The sequence below is a fragment of the Myodes glareolus genome, chromosome 2, assembly GCF_982192425.1.
Source record: "Myodes glareolus chromosome 2, mMyoGla1.1, whole genome shotgun sequence".
Classification (NCBI taxonomy): Eukaryota; Metazoa; Chordata; class Mammalia; order Rodentia; family Cricetidae; genus Myodes; species Myodes glareolus.
The window spans coordinates 113,908,859-113,930,893 of record NC_142027.1 but is presented as its reverse complement, the minus strand read 5'-3'; the positions used below and the strand labels follow the sequence as shown (position 1 = coordinate 113,930,893).

The following is a 22,035-nucleotide window of genomic DNA, read 5'->3' as shown; positions in this document are numbered from 1 at the left end:
AAGCAGTCAGCCCTTTTCTCTGCATGGAACAAAGAAACATTCCAGAGAAGCTAAGACATTTTCACCAAGCTCATCTGTTTGTGATTGTTATCTTCCACCTAATTACAGCTGAAATAATATAATATGACTTACACTCCTTGTTCAAGTGTGACCTATCTAATAGATTATTCAATATTAGTTTATCCAGCTATGTCATACTGACAGCAGCACTTAATGTTAATCAGGAGTATGCCTATGTATCAATTTTAAGCCTCACATGGTTCAGGGAAATTACCAGAGATGCAAGACACCATCGATATGTTTGATCTGTATGTCAGAGAGCCCTGGGGTGTGTGTTAAATTTTCCTCTGTGTTCTTCACTGCACGGGATGGGAAAGAGCACGGTTGAGCATGTGTCTCCACTCTGCTTCCTGGTATCATGGTTTAGACACCTAAGGTCCCATTTATGAAGACAGTGGTGTCTACTGAAACTCGGTCTAGTGAACATCAAGAGTCCACATTTCCCCTTCCTGCCTGCAAGCTGCTTAAAACCAAGTCCTTCCTTACAGGAAATTGTCTTCTTGAGCCACCTCATCTTCCTATGTCCTTCTCTGAGACCCACTGACAACGTTAATGCAAGAAGATAAACCTTCCAAGGCTATTCCACCTCAGTTTCAAGTTAGCAGGTTATCTCCCTTCTCAGTGTCTGTTTTGTTAACTATAAAACTACAACTTATTACACTGAGCTACTGCAAACAATTAAATGGGTTAACCAAACTAAAGCACTAAGCAAAGTACTTAAGCACGAGGTTAAGGGTTATTTTTTTTTTTTTCATTCAAGACAGGATCTCACTATGTAGTTCTGACTGGCCTGAAACTGTAAAGAAATCTTCAGGACATTATGTTATGTCCCCAAAAGACAAATATTACTTGATTCCTCCTATATCAACTAACCAGAATAATGTAATTCGGAGACAGGAACAAAGAAAGACCCTTGACAATAACTGTGTAAAGGGACAACAGGGAGCTGCTCCTTCATAAAATGCCAAAAAATCCGGATAGAAGATTCTTTCTCTCCTGTCCGCATTCCTCTGGGGAATTTTAAAAAATACCTTAAAATCCTACCTCAAAGCAAGAAACAAGAGAAAGAGATCAAGCAAGAGGGCACCCTCCCTGCTTTCTGATACTGTCTTCCATAATCACAGATCTCTTGTGTCCTCCTAGGGTGATAAACCAGTTCTGCACACACTAAAGGTATTTAAGCTCCACTTCTGGCAAAAGCCTTCTTGACAGAAATGCAGACCTCCTATTATGGCTGGACTCCATGGTGCCAGTTTTATATCAGTCCCCTCATATATTCATCCCTTCATATTTTAACACAGCCCTTTCCATCAACAGCTCAGCCAGTCAAAACCAGACCCATTCCTGACGGACACTAAGAATCCCAGGAAGGGGAGTACCATAGCCAGCTCTTTTGGCTCTGTACCTCAACATTCACCATCATGAGAATTCCCTGGATGCTTTTGAAACAAACAAATAAAAACAAAACACAGAACTCTGGCAGCAAGGGTAGCTCCTCTGGGCACAGGGATCCGTGTTACATAAATCATGTTTCTGCTACATCACGGCGCTTCGGGAAATTACTGGTCAGTATTAGCCCAGTCTGACGAGCTCAGAGACTTATCAAAGGTCATCTAATTGGTGCCAGTCAGATCAGTCCACAGCTTTCAGTGGCTATTCTTATCAGAACACAAGGTAGGGGACCAAGAGGAAATGACCCCGATAGGCAGTTTGAACTGTCAACACAAGCAAACAGATAAGATATGCCTTAATCCTAATTTAAAGTCAGAGTGGTGTGTAGTACTACCAAGCCCTATATAAACTCAATCTAAGATGCTACCTACCATATCTTATCATGCCTAGTTTCCAAGTTAGTAAGCCAAAGTCGCTCAGACTGAGACAGATCTCTTGTGTCTTCCTACGGTGAAAAAACCAGTTCTGAGGCTGAGGGCAGGTGTGATAGTACATGCATGTAATCCCCAGCACTTGAGAGGCTGAAGCGAGAGCATCATTTTGAGTTTAAGACCCGCCTAGGCAACAGTGATATACAGTGAAACTCTCTCATCTTAAATACGACAATAACAGAAAATGGAGAAGTACCTCAATGTTTAAGAGGTATTGGTGCTCTTGCGAAAGACCCAAGTTTATTCCCATCACCCATATTAGGCTACATACAACTGCCCAAAACTCCAAATCCAAAGATTTGACACCTCTTCTGGCCCCCGTGGGCACCCAAACAAATGTGGCATGTACATTCACACACACACACACACACACACACACACACACACACACACACACCACACACAAACGTGCACATGCACGTGATTAAAAATGAAATCTTTAAAACAAAACTAATATGTAAAAACAAAGCAAAAAATAAGATTCGAGGTAGTCAGCTAAATACAACAGATGGAAGTTAAAGATGGAGGAAGAGGGAACATGATGAGAGATTGTGCTCACATAAGACACTGACATAAAGGAACTCCCATCATAAGATGCATCACGGAGGTGCTTTTATGAACCCTCCTTCACAGGTGATAGAGGGACGAGATAGAGAAGTGATGTCATGGAGCTCAAAAGCCTCTAAATAATAGGTTGTAAAAAAAATACTCTGGACTCTCACTCTATTCTGTGATGTGGGAGAATTGTCTGTATTCTGTCAATCATGTATTTTAATAAAACGCTGATTGGCCAGGCACGAAGTATAGGTGGGTCAACCAGACAGGAAGTGGAGGCAGGGCAATGAGAATAGGAGAAGGCTAGGGAGGAGGAAACTTCCTCAGCCAATCCTGCGCAGACCACCAAGGAGGCAGCATGTAACTTGCCCAGCTGAGAAAGGTACAGAGCCATGTGCTAACATAGATAATGATAATGGATTAATGTAAGTTACAAGGACTAATAAGGAGCCTGACTGACCTAATGGGCCAATCAGTTTATAACTTTATGGAGTCCTGTGTGTGATTTTCTTTGGGCTTGCTGGCTGTGGGGTACTGGGTGGGACAGAAAACCCAACAAGCCGGCCCTCATGTTACAATTCTGTCTAACACAACATGCGGTGAGAAGGTGGACAGTTAGGAGTGATCAGAGAAGAAGCACAGCCAGAGCATTTCAAACAGAGCCAGAAGGGTAGAAGAAGGCCTTCCATACTAAGGGAGACGGAACCAAGATGTCTTCTGTACATGTTCTTTCAAATCCAGTCACTTACAAACAGACATGGTGCTACCCTCATCCTGGCCCCTGGCCTCCACACCCTGCTGCGTCTGACAGGATAAGGAGACTTGATTTGAAGGGCTCTCCCCAAGCATCCTCGATGCATCACTGGGTGGCACTGACTCCCAGGTCCCCAAGCATTTTCCTCCATGTTTTGCAGCACAGTACTCGACTGCACTGAAGCAGTTCCAGAATCTTGATGAAGCATTGTTCTAAATATTTTTATGATCCTTCTTTAAAATGTGCAATGCAAGTGTAGGGTGTTGCTATTACTTTTACGTTCATCTTCTATAGTCACGCCTGAGAGTGGATACTGTGTTTCATTTCTTCCCACACTTTTACCTAATATGATTGCACCAACCCTCAACTTTATGGGCAGGGCACATGATAGAACTCCCACAAACATAGAGTTTCTTACGTCATCATGAGTGTTTCTAAAGAGCACATAAGAACAGACAAGACCTCTCTCACCTGCAACTAACCAATTCACAAGACACAAAGGAATGTCAAAGACTTTTTGGAGACACGTGTTTCTAAAATAAACATTTCAGGCTTGGGAGAAGTCTCATTAAAGAGCTTGCCACATAACCATGACTACCTGAATATGGTCTCAGCAGTGCACCCATAAACTCAGCAGTGAGGGGAGTGGCTAAGACTACAGCTGCGCACTACCATACCCAGCTTTTCCTCTGAAAATTTGAGTGTCCAATTTTTATGGCATTAAAAAAAAGTATCACATGATATTCTTAAATATACTGACTTAAACCACAGGCACAGCGCATGTTAAAGACAACTACATTAAAATGTTTGAAAATAGCAAGAGCAGAAATGACAGAACTAGAAAGGACACTGCAAGTAATGAGATGGCGCACATTGCCCTAATAGTACAGATAGATTAACAGAGGCACAGAGAAAGGCAGTAGAGACAACACTTGAACAGGACTTGAGTCCTTGTCTGTTGTAACTGCAGAAAAGAAGTTTAGGTTCCTTCAAATAAAAGACAACGAAATCCAGCACTGCACTAGAGTGCACATTTTGTAAAGCTAAGAACTTGCTCATACACCACTCTAACCTCAGAGGCAACGACAAACTCTGGCACACAGAAAATATTCAACAAATAAGTTGAATAAGTAAAAACAACTTCATCCACTATTTATCAAAGACCAAAAACTGCAGCCAACAGATGTATCAAGATGTCTCGACTGCCAAGTGTATAAAAGACCAAGTGGGAGGAAGCAGGATAAACACGGAGGTAACCTGGAAACACGTGTCTTTGCAGGAACAACTTCAGCCCATAACTGCTGGCTCTCATTCTAGTTACCAGCTCACCGAGCTAACCTCCTTACTGCAGAATCTACAAAGTTCATTAAGGGTTTGAAGAATTCCCTGCGTATTCAGAGAAACATGTCAAGCTCGACCCCCTTCTTTGATTTCAGATCTATACCTCTCTCCATCCTGTAAACAATCAAAACTTCCCCTCTGCCCCTGTCTGTGTACACATCAAAAAAAAAATACAATTCATAGAAAGACAATCCCCCAGAATGCCTGATAGGACTGAACTATTTAATGCTGTCATTCTAACTGACTGGATCAATAGACAATGAAAAACAACAGCCATCAGTGGCCCCCACAGCCAGGCACTGCCTTAATAATAAGCAGTGTGTTTTAATTCCAGTCACAGCCACAGCAGCCAAACAGGCCGTTTCAGTGAAGTGGTGAGAAGGAAGAAGGTACAGCCTTTAAATAACTGTGTGCTGCCAGGTGATGGCACACTGGATCCGACACAACTCTCCCAGCCAGACAATCTTGGCTAAAGCTCAGAACTGGTGCCCAGTTCCTTTCAGAACAGTTCAGGGGCATTTCCAGACAGCTGAAGCATGTATTTATTACCCTTTCAAGTTAGAGATTATTTTGGCCCATGAACTCCAGTATGTCAAAGAGACCAAAGGCAGAACAGAGGAAGGGAAAAGCAACTCAGCACTAATCTTATCAGTGGCTGGCCAAGTGTGAATGAGAAATCAGCATATCTGGGAAGTGCCATTCATAATGGCTCATGGAACAATGCTGCAGGTATGCAAATCGAGGTTTCTGCATCTCATAGTCTCCTTCTTGCTGACAGAAAAGATAATTAGAAGACGCATTGCCATTATTTTTGAATAAGTAGGAATTCTTTGCATGTAGGAGTTAGGTCTCTACCTTCCACGAGTCCCTCAAGAAAGCAGCAATCTGGAAAGAAACAACTGAAGTGTATTAAGAGAGTGCCTCTCCAGAGTGTGCAATTACAGTCTCCCCGCCCCCACCCCGCTCTTGTGAGAAAGTCCTTTATTTAAAAATAAATAATAAATAAATAAATAATAAGATCAAGTCCCAATGAAACTGTTTAGGTCTTAAGTCAGTGTAAGTAGATCCTATAAAAAATATAATCTGTGCATTTTGGGCCAGGTTTTTACTGATGAAAGTTAATTAGTTTCTTCATTAAAAAGGTGATTTTGATTTTGTTTACTATTAAGATGAACACTCTATTTTATTTCATTTACTAGGAAAGAAACCAAAACACAAAACACATAAACAAACTTTAAAAGCCTCTATTTGCTTTATTTTAACCTTTCGCTGATTCTCTGTGGACTTCATGTCATGACCCCAATCCTACTCACTTCCCCATCACTTCATATCCACCCTCTCCCCTCCCCATACTCCAATAAAATTAATTTAAAAATATAAAAAACTTGCCATGGAAGCTGCAGTATGTCACAATGAGTCACACAGTATACCCTTTAGCCAGTACATCTCTACTTGCAAATGTTGACTGCAATGAGTCATTGACCTTGTTCTAAGTCTCTAGTTTCTGCTACACTGTCAATACTGGATCCCTATTGAGACTCCTGAGATACCCTGTTGCTGCCCTGTGCTGGGGAGATCCTGCAGCTTTGGATCTGCAGGTCCAAAAGACCTCTATTTGCAATGCACTCACCTCAACAACAAAAAGGCAAAATGAGTCACAAAACCCTGGAGAGATGGATCAGCAATTCAGAGTTCATGCTGCTCTTGCAGAGAAACTGAGTTTGGGTTCCAGCACATATGTCAGGCAGCTCCAGAGGATGTGACACCCTCTTCTGGTTTCCATGGAAGGCTGTACACAGATACTTACATACACAAACACAAAATTTTAAAAGGACCACACAGCTTGGAGATGGACTATCTCTGTTAGATTTCTCCAAGCTTTGCTCAACTTGGAATTAAGATCTTTTATGGAGGAAGGGGAATAAGACACTCTTCTAAAGCTCTACTGTGACGTAACAGGCTCACCAGAAGAAAAAAGTCTCACTTGAAAGAGCATCTATTCACAGGCACTGACTTCTGATACTACAATATGTCCTGGTCAGGGATGGTATCAGTATTTAAGGTCCTGATCACAAATAACATGTTCATCAACTGTCTAAGGAAGTAGTGTAACAATTAAGTATCTGAGTTCACAAAGCAGGCAGATATTCGGCCTTGGAGAAACTATCTCTCGCTCTGAAACTCAATGTTTCCAAGTACGGAATGAAGAAGGCAGGACCTACCCCTTGTAGGCCTTCTTTGTGCAGTCAATAAGCAACTGCTTGCAGGATGTTTATTGACATTCTCTAAGTGTCTCTGGCATCCTAAGTAACATCAGCTTCATGTACACCTGTATCTTTTGTCATTGTTAACTGATGCAATAGGCCGGGCACCAAGCATTCATAAATCCAGGAATTCGCAACAGCAGGATGCAGGTCTAAGCTGGACTGACTCGCACATGCACAGACAACATGAGCACAACACTGCAGACGCTACTGCTGCTTCTGCTGACCTCTGACTAGAAAACCCAACCGTTTGACCTCCCTCCTTAGAGGACTCAGCAGAGTCAACAAGAAAAAACAACCTCCACACTTGAGAAAAAGAAAAGGTGGTTTTTAAAGGAACCTAGAAAGGTTGGAGAATCATGAGCTCTACTAAGTCTTAAGAAACCCTTTGTTCATGGTCTTCCTGATAGTCCACTAGATCTGAGGCAGCAACCAAATGGAAATGGACAGATTTAGAAGCAACTTCAGCTTCCTTGAAAAGGAGAACCACCTACACTATCGTGGATTTCCCTCCTAAAAACACAACCTAAGTCAGGAAGTTCAAAGTATAATCCGGAGACCAATCCAAACAGCAGTACAGGCCAGCCAAACCTGTCCATGAAAGGCAGCAGCAAGAGAAGGTGCGGACAACCTCGCTCATGCACTAACTACTATAGATACCTTCAGATCAACCTGTCCATCTACAGAGATGAGCTGCATTTGCTAGGAGACCATTCTTATAAGTCTGGTATTGGACCATGCTAGCATCTCAGTGCCTGGCCATCTCTCAGTTGAGCTCTGGGAGGCAAACTATGTTTATCCTGTTAGAACCAGTTCACATGCTCCCTCCTAGGTGAAGCCCTTCCTCTGAGAAGCAAAGACTGATCTAGTTAATTCTGAGTGCTTAGTACTTGTTTATTCAAGGGCTGTCTCATATTTCTCAGTTTCACAGAAACAGTTGCTAGCAGGCTCTGAAAACTGTACAGTGGAAAATGCCTTGTAATATACATATATTGATGGATGGATGGATGGATGGATGGAAGGAAGGAAGGAAGGAAGGAAGGAAGGAAGGAAGGAAGGAAGGAAGGGTGACTATCACATGCTTGGATTTTAGTCGGTCCATAGAGTTAATATCTGTAGTTTATGTTGAAATTGTTGAAAAAGAGGTAACACAGGTTTGATTACCCAGAACCCTCATGGTGGAAACACAATACTTCTTAAAATTATCCTAATTTCCACTTAACTCCTACATACTCACAAGGACCTGTACAGATGGACAGGCAGAATTCTCAGATTCACTCTCTTTCTCTTGTATGAATGCAATAGAATAAACTTAATTGTTAAAAACTATACCGAAGAAAAGTGAGGCAAAGAACATTCATTAATTTGCTTTTTTATAAACTATAGGTAAAGAGTATGATAGCAGGAGGAAGGAATACTCAACAATTCCTGAAAACCAGACTATCAAATAAATACAATAGATGGTCAGCAAGACAGTTCAGTAGGTAAAGGCACTGCCTTCCCAGCCTGATGACCTAAATTAGATACCATGTGGTAGAAAGAAAGAGCCAACTCCCACAAACTGTCCTCTGACATCCACATTCTTGCCACAATACGTACACCTCAACACAAAATAAAATGCAAAAGCAATTTTAAATGACATAATGTAAAAATACAAAGTCTACTTTCCGATCCGCCATCTGTGGTGGCAGCGCGGCCAGAATGCAGATTTTCGTGAAGACCCTTACGGGGAAAACCATCACCCTCGAGGTTGAACCCTCGGACACTATAGAAAATGTCAAGGCCAAGATCCAGGATAAGGAAGGAATTCCTCCTGATCAGCAGAGGCTGATCTTCGCTGGCAAGCAGCTGGAAGATGGCCGTACTTTGTCTGACTACAACATCCAAAAGGAGTCCACCCTTCATCTGGTGTTGAGACTTCGTGGTGGTGCTAAGAAAAGGAAGAAGAAGTCTTACACCACTCCCAAGAAGAACAAGCATAAGAGAAAGAAGGTGAAGTTGGCTGTACTGGAGTACTATCAGGTGGATGAAAACGGCAAAATTAGTCGTCTTCGTCGAGAGTGTCCTTCGGATGAATGTGGTGCTGGAGTTTTCATGGCTAGCTACTTTGACAGACATTACTGTGGCAAGCGCTGTCTGACTTACTGCTTCAAAAAGCCAGAAGACAAGTAATTATGTATGAATAAATAAAAAGACAGGAAAAAAATATATAAAGTCTAAGAAACTGCCTCAATGTCAGAGCAAAACAGATAATTAACAAAAACCCAGTAGGTATTTTCCATTCCTTTCTCCAAATAAATCAAAAGTTCTCATCTAATTTCAAGAAAGGAATCTGACAAAAACCTTAACCAGACTCTTACCAACAGGTAAAGTACCATACAGAGATTTAGATAGCTAGATAAATAGCAAAGCAAGTGAAATCACAGGCTAGCTTACCAACCAGCAAGTCTCCAAAGAAGCATTCTCTCTCTCTATCACCTGTCCATCCACCAATCACAGTTTTCTGCAAACCTGTTGCAACAAGGAAAGCTCCCTCCTGGTGGACTGTGTTTCTTGGTTTACTAAAACAAGAGCATCCTTAGAGCGAGGCCTTTGTGTGGTTTACACTTAGAGCCTCAGGATTCAGCCCAATGTTGTGCCTCAGCAGAGTGTGGCAGGGCATCTGCTGAATGACTGAGGAGAGAGATCAAGAAGGAAAGAAAGCAAGGAGGAAGCGAAGGACAAAGTGGGGATTCTCGGAGACTCTTTTCTCAGAGTTCCCATACAAAGTGCACTGTCATGGTAAATTCGGGCCCTTTTCCCCCCTACAATGGAAACAGCAAAGTTTACAGACTCTGAGCAAACCTTGTCCTTTTCCATCATCCCACAGTACATACAGGCTCTGTATCTGCATGTCCAAACAATAAAAATAACCAAAAAGAACTGTGTTCAAGGCTAAAGAATATAGATACTCCACTGGAAGGTAGACTGCTTGCCTAGCATGCCTAGGGCCTTGAGTTAGACCACCAGCATTGCATCAAATGGGTGTAGGGCACATGCCTGTAAACCCAACACTCTTAGAGGCAGAGGCAGGAGAAGTGAAACTCAAGACAAACCCCGGCTAAAGAGCCTGGGCTACATGAGCCCTGTCTCAAAAAAAGAACAAGAAAGCTATGGTGTCACTTCTCCTTCCCATAAAAGAACATTTATAACAGTACGTACATATGTTAGCATCATAAGTCATTTAGAACTTAGTCAAAGTGAGTAACGTGCTATGAGGAAGTCCTGCATCATAATGGATTTTCCCATTCACAGGAAGGTCTTATACCAATGCTTCATTGATATAAAGGGACAATATATCTCTGTTCACTCACTTGACCGGATCATTTGTAGACCCAGCACAGTAGGATGTTAAAGACACCAACATTAGGTGCAGGTAAAAAGACCCAGGGAAGTCTATAATGTATGGTGAACACTAGCCCATCCTCATCACCAGCAACATAAGAAACAAGCTCTGTTTCCTAATAAAACCTAGCCGTTACTAGAAAGCCAGGACACCATTTGGTTGTTGTTCCTTTTGGTTTGGGTTGTTAGGTTTTTAAGACAGGGTCTCAAATATCAAACCTCAAGCATCCAAGACTCAAGGCTAGCCTTAAACTTCTGATCTTCCTGCCTCTGCCTCCCAAATCCTGGGATGATGGGCATACATCCTCCCATACCAGGTTTATGTTATGCAAGAGACTGAACCCAGAGCTTCATGCACACATGCCAGGAAAGCACTCTACAAACTGAGCTATATTCCCGTCAGGATATCAATTTTTATTGCTATTACTCAAAGAAATCAAAAAGGATAGCAAAAAAATAAAAGAGATGAAAAAAGAATAAAAGTAAAAACATTGGCATTTCCTGGCCTGGAAGAGGACACGGATTTCATTAGTGACTTCAAATGCACCAAAGGCTTTCATGAGGTAATCCTCAGTGTTTCCACAACTCTCCTCTCTGAGTGAGGCCTGTGTTTAGGCATTTCCTTCCACCGACTTCAGAGATGCCTTCCTCAAGTCAGAAGTGAATGCCAATATTTTGCTTGCTGATACATAAGCAAGGGCTTAGCGTTCCTAAAACACACAAATACTGGTTTCTTCCTTCTGAGGCTTTAGCAGGCTGTCTGTAGGCATTTCTTTCCCACCCTATAATTTTTTTCTCTGCCTTTGTTAAAACTGTAAGCACATCTGCAAAAGACTGAACATCGACCCTGAAAATGACTGCCACTTCTTTCCCCTGGGTACTTGGCAGCCTGAAAGCATAAGCCAGAGCGCACCCCAGCCTGTCACACAGGGTGTCAATTGTGTGGGCAGCCACTTAGCCATCCGTACCTACCAGTCATACACTCACAATGCCAGCTTTACTTTACTCTGTGACTGCTGGGGGAAAAGTACAAGACAGCTGGGGGTTGGCAAAAGTATGATGTGTGTTTGCAGGGCAGGAATAACACCAAGGAAGTAGTATGATATCTAGGAATAGCCATTTATAAAAGATGAAATCATGGAAATACGTGGTGAACCACCTTGCTAGTATCTGGGTCATCACTATCCCCTCCCAAATTGAGTCCCTCTGACTCCCCCTGCCACAGTACCCTCAGTGATCTCATTATTTTTCCTAAGGCTTTTTTATTAATTTTTGTTTTATACAACTGAGTGTTTTGCCGGCATGGATACCTGTGCACCATATGTGTGCAGTGCCCGAGAAGGACTCAAAAGGGTGTCAGATTCCCTAGAACTGTTAGTTCCCTGAACTAAACAGTTGTTAGCCACCATGTAGGTGGTTGCGAATCAAATGGGGATCCTCTGGGAGAGCAGCCAATGATCTTAATGACTGAGCTGTGTCTCCAGTCCCCAGTGATCTCTTAGCATTCTTAATGCTAAAGAGTCAAAGTACACATCCAAGTCAAAAACAAAGCTATAGTCACATTCTCAGGTCCTAGTCTACACAGTGTATTCCTCTATCAGATGCAAAAATATTAATAACCAAGAGTGTCTGACAGACAGGGAGTCAGAGCCCAACGTAATTAGCTAGGGTTTCCCACAGCTGTCGTCACCAGTATGTTACTCTTGGTGACACCCCCGGTTATCCCAGAACAAATAACAGTAACATCGGACTCATAAAGATCAAACAAAAAAGAAGCCACATGGAAGATCTTTCCACCTTAACTTCAGCATCTCAACGGTAAAGAAAAACATTCGGTAAGATCTTTCTCAGAATGCACGCTCCATGCTTAGTGAAAACGTTGAGTTTTGGGTGGAGATGACTTCCTTTCACTAGGCTACGCAAAAGAGACTTTGCAAAGCAACCCCAGGATGCCACCATGCTTCATGCCATCTTGGCCTCGGCTACTGACCTGGAATAGCCACTTCCTTGATAGTTTTCCTAACTGATGAACTAGAATGAGTGGTTTAATAAAATGAGGCTGGCAAATTTTGCACACTGCATGGCTATTAGCTCCAAGCCTCACCTCGGCCTGATGTCCCCCCAAACCACATGAAGTGTTACCTTGTCACTTCACTTAACCTCCCCTGGTCTTTAATTCCTCAGCTGAACGTCTAATTGTCTTCCCTTATCTCGGGAATACTGAAAAACATCACTATTATTAGACCAGTCCTTGCAAAGTTAGTGCAAAATCACTACACAGGGCTATCTTTGGAGAGCCACAGTGTTTTCACAGGAAAACAAAGGGCAGAGGCTGAATAATCAGATTTGAATTCTGACCCTACAATTGACAGCTCTCCAAGGACCTCAGGTAAGATATTTATCTCCTGAACCTCTGTTTCTAGATCTGCAAAACGGTGAAGCATGCTGCCTTCCCCTCACTGCAGATGTGAGGGTCAGATAGTTAAAAGTTCCTGGCACAAGCCAGCCGTGTGCAAAGGGACCTGACACAGACATGCAAAAGCTTTTGCAGCTTCTCCCTGACATCTGCAATTGCAGTGACCTAGAAAAGCCCACACAACCTCCCACCTGAAATCTTGCCAGCACCTCCTGAAATTCCTGCCCAAGGTTCCTCCCAGCTCCACTTCCATCCTCAGCCTTGTCTTGAACTCTTCTTGCTACTTCACATCCTTCACTTTCTACTTTCTACTCAGCTGAAATCAAAGGCTCAGAGACAGCAGCTCTGGCCGACTTCACGTCCTACCTCTCCCAACTGTCCAGAGACATGTGTCAGCTACACCCCCTTGCTACAAGTGTTTTCCATCCTGCATCGAGGCCAGGACAGGCAAAGGCAGGGAGAACAAGCCTGCCTGACCTTCTGTAGCTTCCCCCTCCAATTTAATTGCCCATGAAGTCAAGAGAAGGGGAAAGGAGAGAAACAGGACTCTACACAGAACTGCACAACACGCATATCCAGAACTATCTCCCAAAAGGTCACTGAGAAAGAGTATCACAGCTAGGACAAAAGTAAATAGGTCACTATCAGGCTGCCATAGACAAAAGCACCTGTGATCTGAAAAGGCCTAAATAACAGGGATGTTTACCACCGGTTTACCGGCCTACAGGTCTGAGAGCTTGAGTTCAGGGGAACAGCCAACTCTCCCAGGTACCCTTGGAACCAGCTGGCCTCACCTTTTTGGTATGAGTTCCTCTAGCTGTAGATTGAAGACAAATCTTTCCGGCATTAAGGAGTATTTTTCTTAACACCATCTGGCAAAACAACACAACTGACTAGATGCAGACTGCTATCAACTCATGATAATGAAGACACCACACAGTTTTGGAGAACCCTGATACTTAGAAAGGTGGTTCATCAGTGGCACCTACAATGAACCCTCACAGAAGCCCAAGCGATCAACATTCCTATTCCATGAACAAGGAAACACTGGAAGGACTCATAACATTTTAGCAGGCAAAAGAGCAGAACATAGCTCTCCACTGACCAATTCTCTGAAGGCCCAAAAAGTCAATGAAGAAAAGAACCATCACTGACCCTCGCTATAACTTAGAAGGCTTCTGGACACCCTCTTATCTTCCCCCTCCACCGAGCACAGGAAGCCTAGCTGACAACAATCCTAAACTCATGGGCATAGGTGGGAAAATGTCTATGTTACACATACCCAGTTGCATCCAGACATGTATGCAATAGGGAGCCAGGTGAACTCTGCACGAAAGGGGAAGGAGATCCCCTTTCAACACCTCTTGTATGCCAGGCATTTCACAAGGCTATGAGAGTCATCCAACTTAAGTTTCCCAACTGGGCAGAAGCTACTTCCCTCCAGATTTAAAACTATAAAAGCCTAGGGAGTCCACGAAGCAGAGTAACTTGATTCCAGCCGTTCAGCAGAGGCTGTATCTAAACTCCTCATATTTCTACATTATGTTTATTTCAAGCAGCATACAGATCTTGGTCAGGAAACTGAGCTTCCCTTGAACAAGGTAAGTTGGAGACACAACATCACAAGGTCATTTTATCAACTAAAACATAAACAGCAGGACTGGAGATCCACACTCACAGCTAATCTAGGACACTTTTCCTTTCCAATTCCCCTTCAGCTCCTCCGACTCCTTCCAAAATGTCCATCAGTCTCTTATCTCCCTTCCCACCAAGAAAGAACACCTCCCACCTAGAAGTCATATTTTTTTCATAAGTGATCTGAAGGACAACTGGAGAAGCCAGAGAACTCATGAAACCGACAGTTTTCCATTTTCTAAAAGATTAATCCACTCGAGTCAACCACAGTGTCACGATTTCAAAAACCATTCATTTTAACCCAACAATTATCCCGATCAAAATAAGTCTCACACCAGACTCTGACCTTAAATACCGAGCGCAAGAAGCATTGATTAGAAAGCCTTAACATATCCTTTTATTGGCAAACACATTCAGGGGCAGGAATTCATGGCATGTGATTCAGAAATTAGAAACAGAGCTAACTGCAGATTGATTAGTGTGAAGTATAAAGAAGAAAAAGACTAATACTGGTATTATTCCTGGCTCAGAAAGTGACAGCCCTGGCTTGGACTCATGACAAAGGGCCCAGGGAGACATTAGTCCCCATCTCTACACCAGGAACCTGGGCAAACCACAGCTGCGCTCTGACAGGTGCTACCTCCTCTCCATGGAAGAAGGCACACCTCTACAGACAGCCAGGGTCCAACCTAACAAGCGCACTCTCCTAGCAGTCCACATCGACCACTCTTAGAAAGAAATAGCACTTCAAGGAAAGAGCAGCGGATCAGCTGAACTCAAAGGGCTCCTGGGCAGCTCATGGGGCACGCCTGAGCTCTCTGAAGGTGAAATTTTGCAACATAAAAAAAGATCAGGTTAGAATAGGAAAACAGCACCTGAAATGACCATAATGGCTGAAAAATATAACTTTATTCAGTGTAGTTGGTCCTCTAATCCCTCAGTTCTACATTCAAGGATTTAACCAAACACGGATTTAAAAATTAAAAAAAAAAAAAAACAACTCAGGCCGGGCAGTGGTGGCGCATGCCTTTAATCCCAGCACTCCGGAGGCAGAGGTAGGCAGATCTCTGTGAGTTCGAGGCCAGCCTGGTCTACAAGAGCTAGTTTCAGGACAGGCACCAAAAACTACAGAGAAACCCTGTCTCAAAAACAAAAATAAAAAAAAAAAAAACCTCTACAAACCTATGACTTCACTAAACATATACTGACGATTGTAATTCCCTAAATACAGAGTCACAGCTACTCACATGCCATTACATTCTACTGGGTACTGTAAGTAATCTAGAGATAATTTAAAGTATACCCAAAGCTGTGCATAGGTTACATGCAAACACCAGGTTGCTTTATGCAAAGAAACTGGGCATCCTTAGCTTATGGTATTCCAGGGGTGAAAAAGATAAGCTGAACCTACCTGAATGAGAGAATGGCTTTATGTGGACTGGATAATATAGCCAATCCCTCCAGCTCCTTAAGGAGAAGAAACACTATTTTTACAAATGTCCAGGACACAACTCTAGGGGGATGGTGACAGACAGATAGATGTGTATGTATACACACACACAAACAGAGAGAGAGAGAGAGAGAGAGAGAGAGAGAGAGAGAGAGAGAGAGAGAGAGAGAGAGAGACCCTTTCTTTCATGGTAGAGACAGGATTTGAACTAAGAAAGTATGGGTTTCAAGCTGTTGCAACCTTAAAAATTACACTGAATTTTCTATGATCTCCACTGACAATGCATTTGCTGGTGCAACCAACTGAAAAGCCACCTCTTATGCATAGATTTCTATGCGACTGAAGAAGTTTATATGCTGAAAAACAACCTGCAGGCTCTATCGCAGTCAAGGCTTGAAACACAGACTAAAATTTCATCTTTTTTGCCCACCTTTTCTCATTCACCCATGCACACACTCTTCTCTTCCATAATCATAAAACAGTGCATGTGGCAATTCTCTTGAAGGACAATGAAGGGGCTGGAGAAATGGCTCAGTAGGAAAGTGCACTTGCTCTTGCAGAAGACCTGGGTTCAGTTCCCAGCATCTACACCAGGCAGCTCATAACCATCCGTAACTCCAGACACCCTCTGTTGAACTACATAGGCCTCTGTCATCTCTGCATGATTTTTTTGACCACCAAATAATAGAATTTTACAAAACTCTGTTGCTTATAAAGTTAGAGATTTAAAAAAAAAAAAAACAGGGTTTCTTTTGTAATGTCCAATGAAATAATGTTCTTGGGATGACCTGGCTCCTTAGCATCCTTTTGGCCAGAAGGTCTTGAGTCAGACCTTTGATATGAAAACCAAAGCCCCCAATCTTCACAGCATTTCCTTGCCCCACTTCCTAACACATACTCTACGTAAGATATTGCTCAGCCTCCATCATTTCCAACTATGTTAGATGGGCTCAAATTTAAATCTCATCAACATCAGAATGGGGCGGGGTGGGGCGGGGCAGGAGGGTGTAAATGTAACAAAGAAACTCAGAGGACCGCTCAAAGATTTTCCCAGTCTATCCACGGGGTATGAGGTATTCCCAGGATTCCTTGTGAATCTTTCCCTGGGATCTACATTCTAGCTATTTCTCCAGCTGTCTGTTCCACCAGCCCCTGCAGCCCAATTCACAGAATCAAATGCAGTCCCCATTTTCTCCTGTAGCTCTCCTGCCTCCTCCTTTCCTGCCTGCAATGCCAGGGTGGTTTTTAAAACAAATGAGAATGGCACTCAAGAGGCAAAATGAATTCACTTAGCTCTGCGCTACCCTCTCCCTTGCTGTTATTTATTTTTGTGTATTTCACTAGAAGCAACATTTGTCAACATGGCAGCAGAGGAACCGCAAGCCAGAGAGAACGGGGTTTTTTTTTTCTTTTTTTTTCTTTTTGTATAAAACAAATAACTTAAGCAGAAGAGCGGTTTTGAATAAAGCTGCCATATGAAAGGCCGAAAAGTGCAAACTGGTGAGCTCCTGCATTGTCTGCAGCAGCTGAGTGAGCACCCAAAGAAACAAACGTGGTGGAGCAGGGAAAGTTCAAATAGTTGTTTCCAGAAACAGTCGAACTGCAGCCACAGGGTCTAGCTAGAGTCAAAGCAGTAGAGCCCACAGCTAATGAGAAAGAAAGGGGAGGAACGCAAGACCTAGAGGATGTGAGAAGCTAGGAAGATACATATATATAACTAATGGGACATACTCCTTTATAAGACGATGAAAACATCCTAAAATTGACCACAGCGGTATTTGTCCAATTCTGCCAATATCCTAAAACCACAGACTTAGACACTTCAAGTGAGTGAATTCTATTCATGAAGTTAAAAATTTAAAGGCTTTAAAGATGAGAGGAGAGTCAGAGAAATATGCTCTTTAAAAAGGAAATGTATACTGAAGCCTCATTCGTTGGCATTTATCCATTTATGTATTTCCTTTAGGGAAAGTATCTCCCCTATGAAGTCCAAGCTGGCCTGGAACTTACTGTAAAACAAGGGTTAGTCTTAAACCTAGGATAATCCTCCTGCCTCACTCAGAGGAACCAAATATTCATGCTAACATAGAATAATCCTCCTGCCTCACTCAAAGGAACCAAATATTCATGCTAACATAGGATAATCCTCCTGTCTCACTCAAAGGAACCAAATATTCATGCTAACAGAAGGCAAGTTTCAGGAAGACAGAGACTGGATTGCCACTCCGTTATGAAAGCCAAGAGTTGAGCCATACACCTAACACCTTTCTCCAAGTGTTCTACAAATGAGTCACTGAGAACCCTGAATGGCCTAGAAAAGATAGTAAATGTCATTTAAAATTGACACGAAATGAAAACGTTATACCAAAACTCATGAGTCTGTACAATAACTAAAAACAATATTTTTTTAACAGTCCATGCATAGACTGGTCATTGCTTTTATCCTTTTATTACCAGTAACACTGCTGGTAAGGCATCTTCTAAACCCATACAGAATACTCAAAATTCCATTTATTCTGAAGAAATGGCATGCACCACGCAAACTGCAAGATTACTTTTTCTAAACCCATACAAATATTACTTCTTCCCCGGAATGTAATTTCTAATTTACAGCTCCAAAATATAATCTATATTGGAATTTGCATAAAACTCAACAGACCTGCAGCAAGATATTAAATTTTGAATTTGCATGCAAGAATGGTCATGTAATATTAGTCTAGCCAAGGAGATCCTGTCTGTAAACTTGAGAGCTTGCGAATGTAATGAGAAGAAAAATTGTACACTCCAATGAAAGCAAGTTGATTAAAATGCTCGGGTGCAGTCATAACAACAGTGCAAAGGGACAAAGTACACTACATATTTTATAGACTAACTTCTGATAACATGAGAATCACTGCCCCCGAGTCAGGAAATGGGACATCCTGGACCTACTCCACCTGTAAATATGACAATGAGTCAGGGTGAATGGTACTAGAATTTAAAGGCACCTACCTGGCCCTATTTACCTGGAAGAGACTTACTTCTAAGTAAAAAGACACATTCTAGGCAGTGGTTTATACCATCTGGGACAGTTATCACCAGCTGTATTGTCCAGTCTATGTACTATATGCGTACACAGAATTCTTTGCTCTCTCGACCACACTAACTTGCAGAGAAGAATGTTCAACTATGTGTTCTAAAGCAACAGGAATTAAGAAAAGATATACAAATACCAAACTTAGGAAACCAGGACTTGGCCCTCAAGAAACAGTCCAAGTAAGTTCAGAACTTTACAAAAGGTACTGTTTTAAAATATAGGACAATGGCCTAAAGATGACTATTTAAATTTTCTGAGAGCCTGTTTATACCGTTTGCTATGACGTGTTTGTAAAAATCCTAAGCAATAAATTATTTCAGAAAGAATTCTAGAGCCAAGTGTGGTAGCTCAAACCTCTAATACCAGCTGTATTCCGGAAATCAAGGCAAAGACTGCCTTGAGTCTGTAGCCAGCCTGGGCTACACGGCCATTATGAACCAACCAGGGATGGGCGGACGGAACGCTCAATGGTTAAGAGCACATACTGCTCTTGCAGAGGACCTGAATTCAGTTTCCAGCAGGCACTTCAGTTAGCTCACAACAACCTGTAAGTCCAGCTCCAGGGAGATCCAAATACCCTCCTCTGCCTTCCACAGCCATTTGCAGGCATGTGCATATTTATACACACATGTGGAGGCCAGGAAATGTGAGCCTATTTCCACATTGACCAAAGGTCAGAGAGCGGGAACAAGACTCTAGTTCCTTTAAGGTTATTGTGTTTCTACCTCAAACAAAGGTCCCACCTAGAGTAAGTCTGAGAGCTCTGGTCTCTCAAGGTTATTGTCAACAAGTGTGGCTAATAGCCAGACCTTGTACTCTAGGAATAGAGAAGAAGATTGTTCTCACCTCAAACAAGAGTCTAAGAATCCAACTAAATTCCAGTTCCCTCAAAGGAGATACCTTGGGATTTCACCTAGTGAGTGTTTGAGTCTAGGGCAAGAGCACGACTTGGAGACTTGTTTTGCTCTAGCAAGAGAATAACTGTGGCCGCAGCCTGTGACCTTCAATTGGTGTGTTCACTTCCTTGTGTCATGTTAATACAGTCTTTTGTCTTACTTCTACCTTTTGGGGTCAGAGGTATTTTAAGCAGCTCGAAATTAAACAATTAAACACGAGGGAATTTCTTCAGTACTCACTGGAACTCCCTCTCCATACTATCCTATATGTTTCTCCGTTTTATTATTTTCATTCACATCTTCGCATTCTTTACTATATTTCTAAATCCCCATGCCTCTACCCTAGCGAGAGGTCAAGGCTGATACACACACACACACACACACACACACACACACACACACACACACATTAAAAATAAAACCTTTTTAAATGCAAATAACTAAAACAGTAGAAATGTTGATAGCATTGTACACAGGTACATAGGTACCATAAAAGTGGCTTAGATTGTAAGTAATTACACGTAACCACCTATGACAGTAGTCTTTGTAAAATGTGTTCTTACACAAACTCACAGCCACTCTCCATGGTAATAAATATTGTCACTCTTCCAAACTGAAGAAACTGAGTCTTAAGTAAGACAGCTTTCCAAAGACATATTAACTAGGAAGCAAGAGAACCCATATTTGACTTAGTATTTTGTCTCTTGTCAAAATGAGTGTCAGTGAAGAAATCAGTTTCAAGAATAACAGACAGAAGGAATGACAGTACAGGCATCTCAAACCAAGACAGGGGCTCCCTCTCATCTTTCCAATACAAAAATGCAGCAACCACAGTTATCTAATAAATTAGCATGCCAGTGAAATGCTCAGGGTTTCAGGTATGAATTCTGGTAACCTACACAACAGTACATAGAGAAAAAAAATTCTCTGCCTAGAACTGTATACCTAGCTAAATTATCTTCATAGATGACACAAAATAAAATACCTTGAATAAAGAAGCAAACAAAAACCACATTTACTAATCACAGACACTCACTAAAACAGATTCTAAAGAATATAAGCCATTATAAACATCATACCTGGGGAAAAGTTTCAGAGTCAAAGAACAAGCTTGGCTAAAGAAACTCATCAACGTATAGATAACTCTAAAGCATTGTTGAGAAAAGACATAGCAGGTCTAACCTAGCCAACTACCCAAAGCTCCTAAAGAGGAACCTACAACCAACACTTTATTAAACTAACAGAATCCCTAACTGCATTCTAAATATTAGTCCTTAAACCCAAAAATCGGTTTAGTCCTCACCCCTCATCAAGGAAACTTCTCTGCAACAGATGGAAGCCATTAGAGAAAACCACAGCCTGTCAAAACGCAGAGGTGTGGAGCCTAGTCCCAAAGACCACATCCACAAAATAACTGGAACACCGCAGAAGAGACGGTGGAAAGGTTAAGAGCAAGAGGGCCAGGGAGCTGGCTGTGAGATTGTGTCACCTAGTAAAGCCGGAATCTACACCCATGAAGTCGCACCGACCTGACTGCCTAACCACTACCTGAACAAAGAGAGAAACAAAAGTCAGGCCAAAGTGGATGAAGGAAAGATCCTGAAGCCTCAACAACACACAAAGAACTACAGGCAACTGAGAAATCCTAAGAACATGAGAAACAGTTTCATCCATGAAAGAGCACACTGAATGGCTATCCAATACTAAGTCGTCAGCCCTGAAAATATACACACAGTAACATACACAGACTGAACAGGTTATATTTAGGAATATGTATGTACACATATACAATTAATGAAGAAGAAGTCATGAATTTAAAAGAGAGTAAGGAAGGACAGCATAAGGAAGGGGAGGGGGGCATGATATAATTATAATCTCAAGAACAAAAAGTAAAATAAAAGAAAAAAAAAATAAATACTGAGTCAAGGTTAGGACAGGGATGACAGCGTGATGTATTCTAGGGTTGACCACTAGTTTTATTCAAATAAGTTTGAAGGTAGGGATTAATTTTAGTCTTAGTCTTATATAAGGTTCCAAGAGTAACCTTTGGTTCAAGTGCACATTGAAAGACAATGGTGCACAACTTTAAAGATAAATCAAAGTTGAGGTTGTGGGTCTGGACTAACTTCTAACTAGAGATAAAACGGCAGTGCTTAGGTTCTAAGCCTATTGGAACAAAGCACCGTAACACACTGGACGTGGTTGGCTCTCAGAGTGTGGCATACACACCTTTAGGAAACAAGCCTTCAGAGCACACAGACTTAAGACAGACGCGCTCAAGCCATCAATGTGATATGCAATGGCCACCTCTATCCACTGGC

At 42.1% G+C, this 22,035-nt stretch overlaps 1 protein-coding gene and 1 pseudogene across 4 annotated transcripts in view; one reads left to right on the top strand and one right to left on the bottom strand.

Annotated features, from left to right (window-relative positions):
• Positions 1–22,035, bottom strand: part of Auts2 (activator of transcription and developmental regulator AUTS2) — a 1,087,122-nt gene that overhangs the window by 929,510 nt on the left and 135,577 nt on the right. The gene's annotated exons all lie outside the window — the stretch shown is intronic.
• On the top strand, positions 8,527–9,052 carry LOC125400075 (ubiquitin-ribosomal protein eS31 fusion protein pseudogene; annotated as a pseudogene).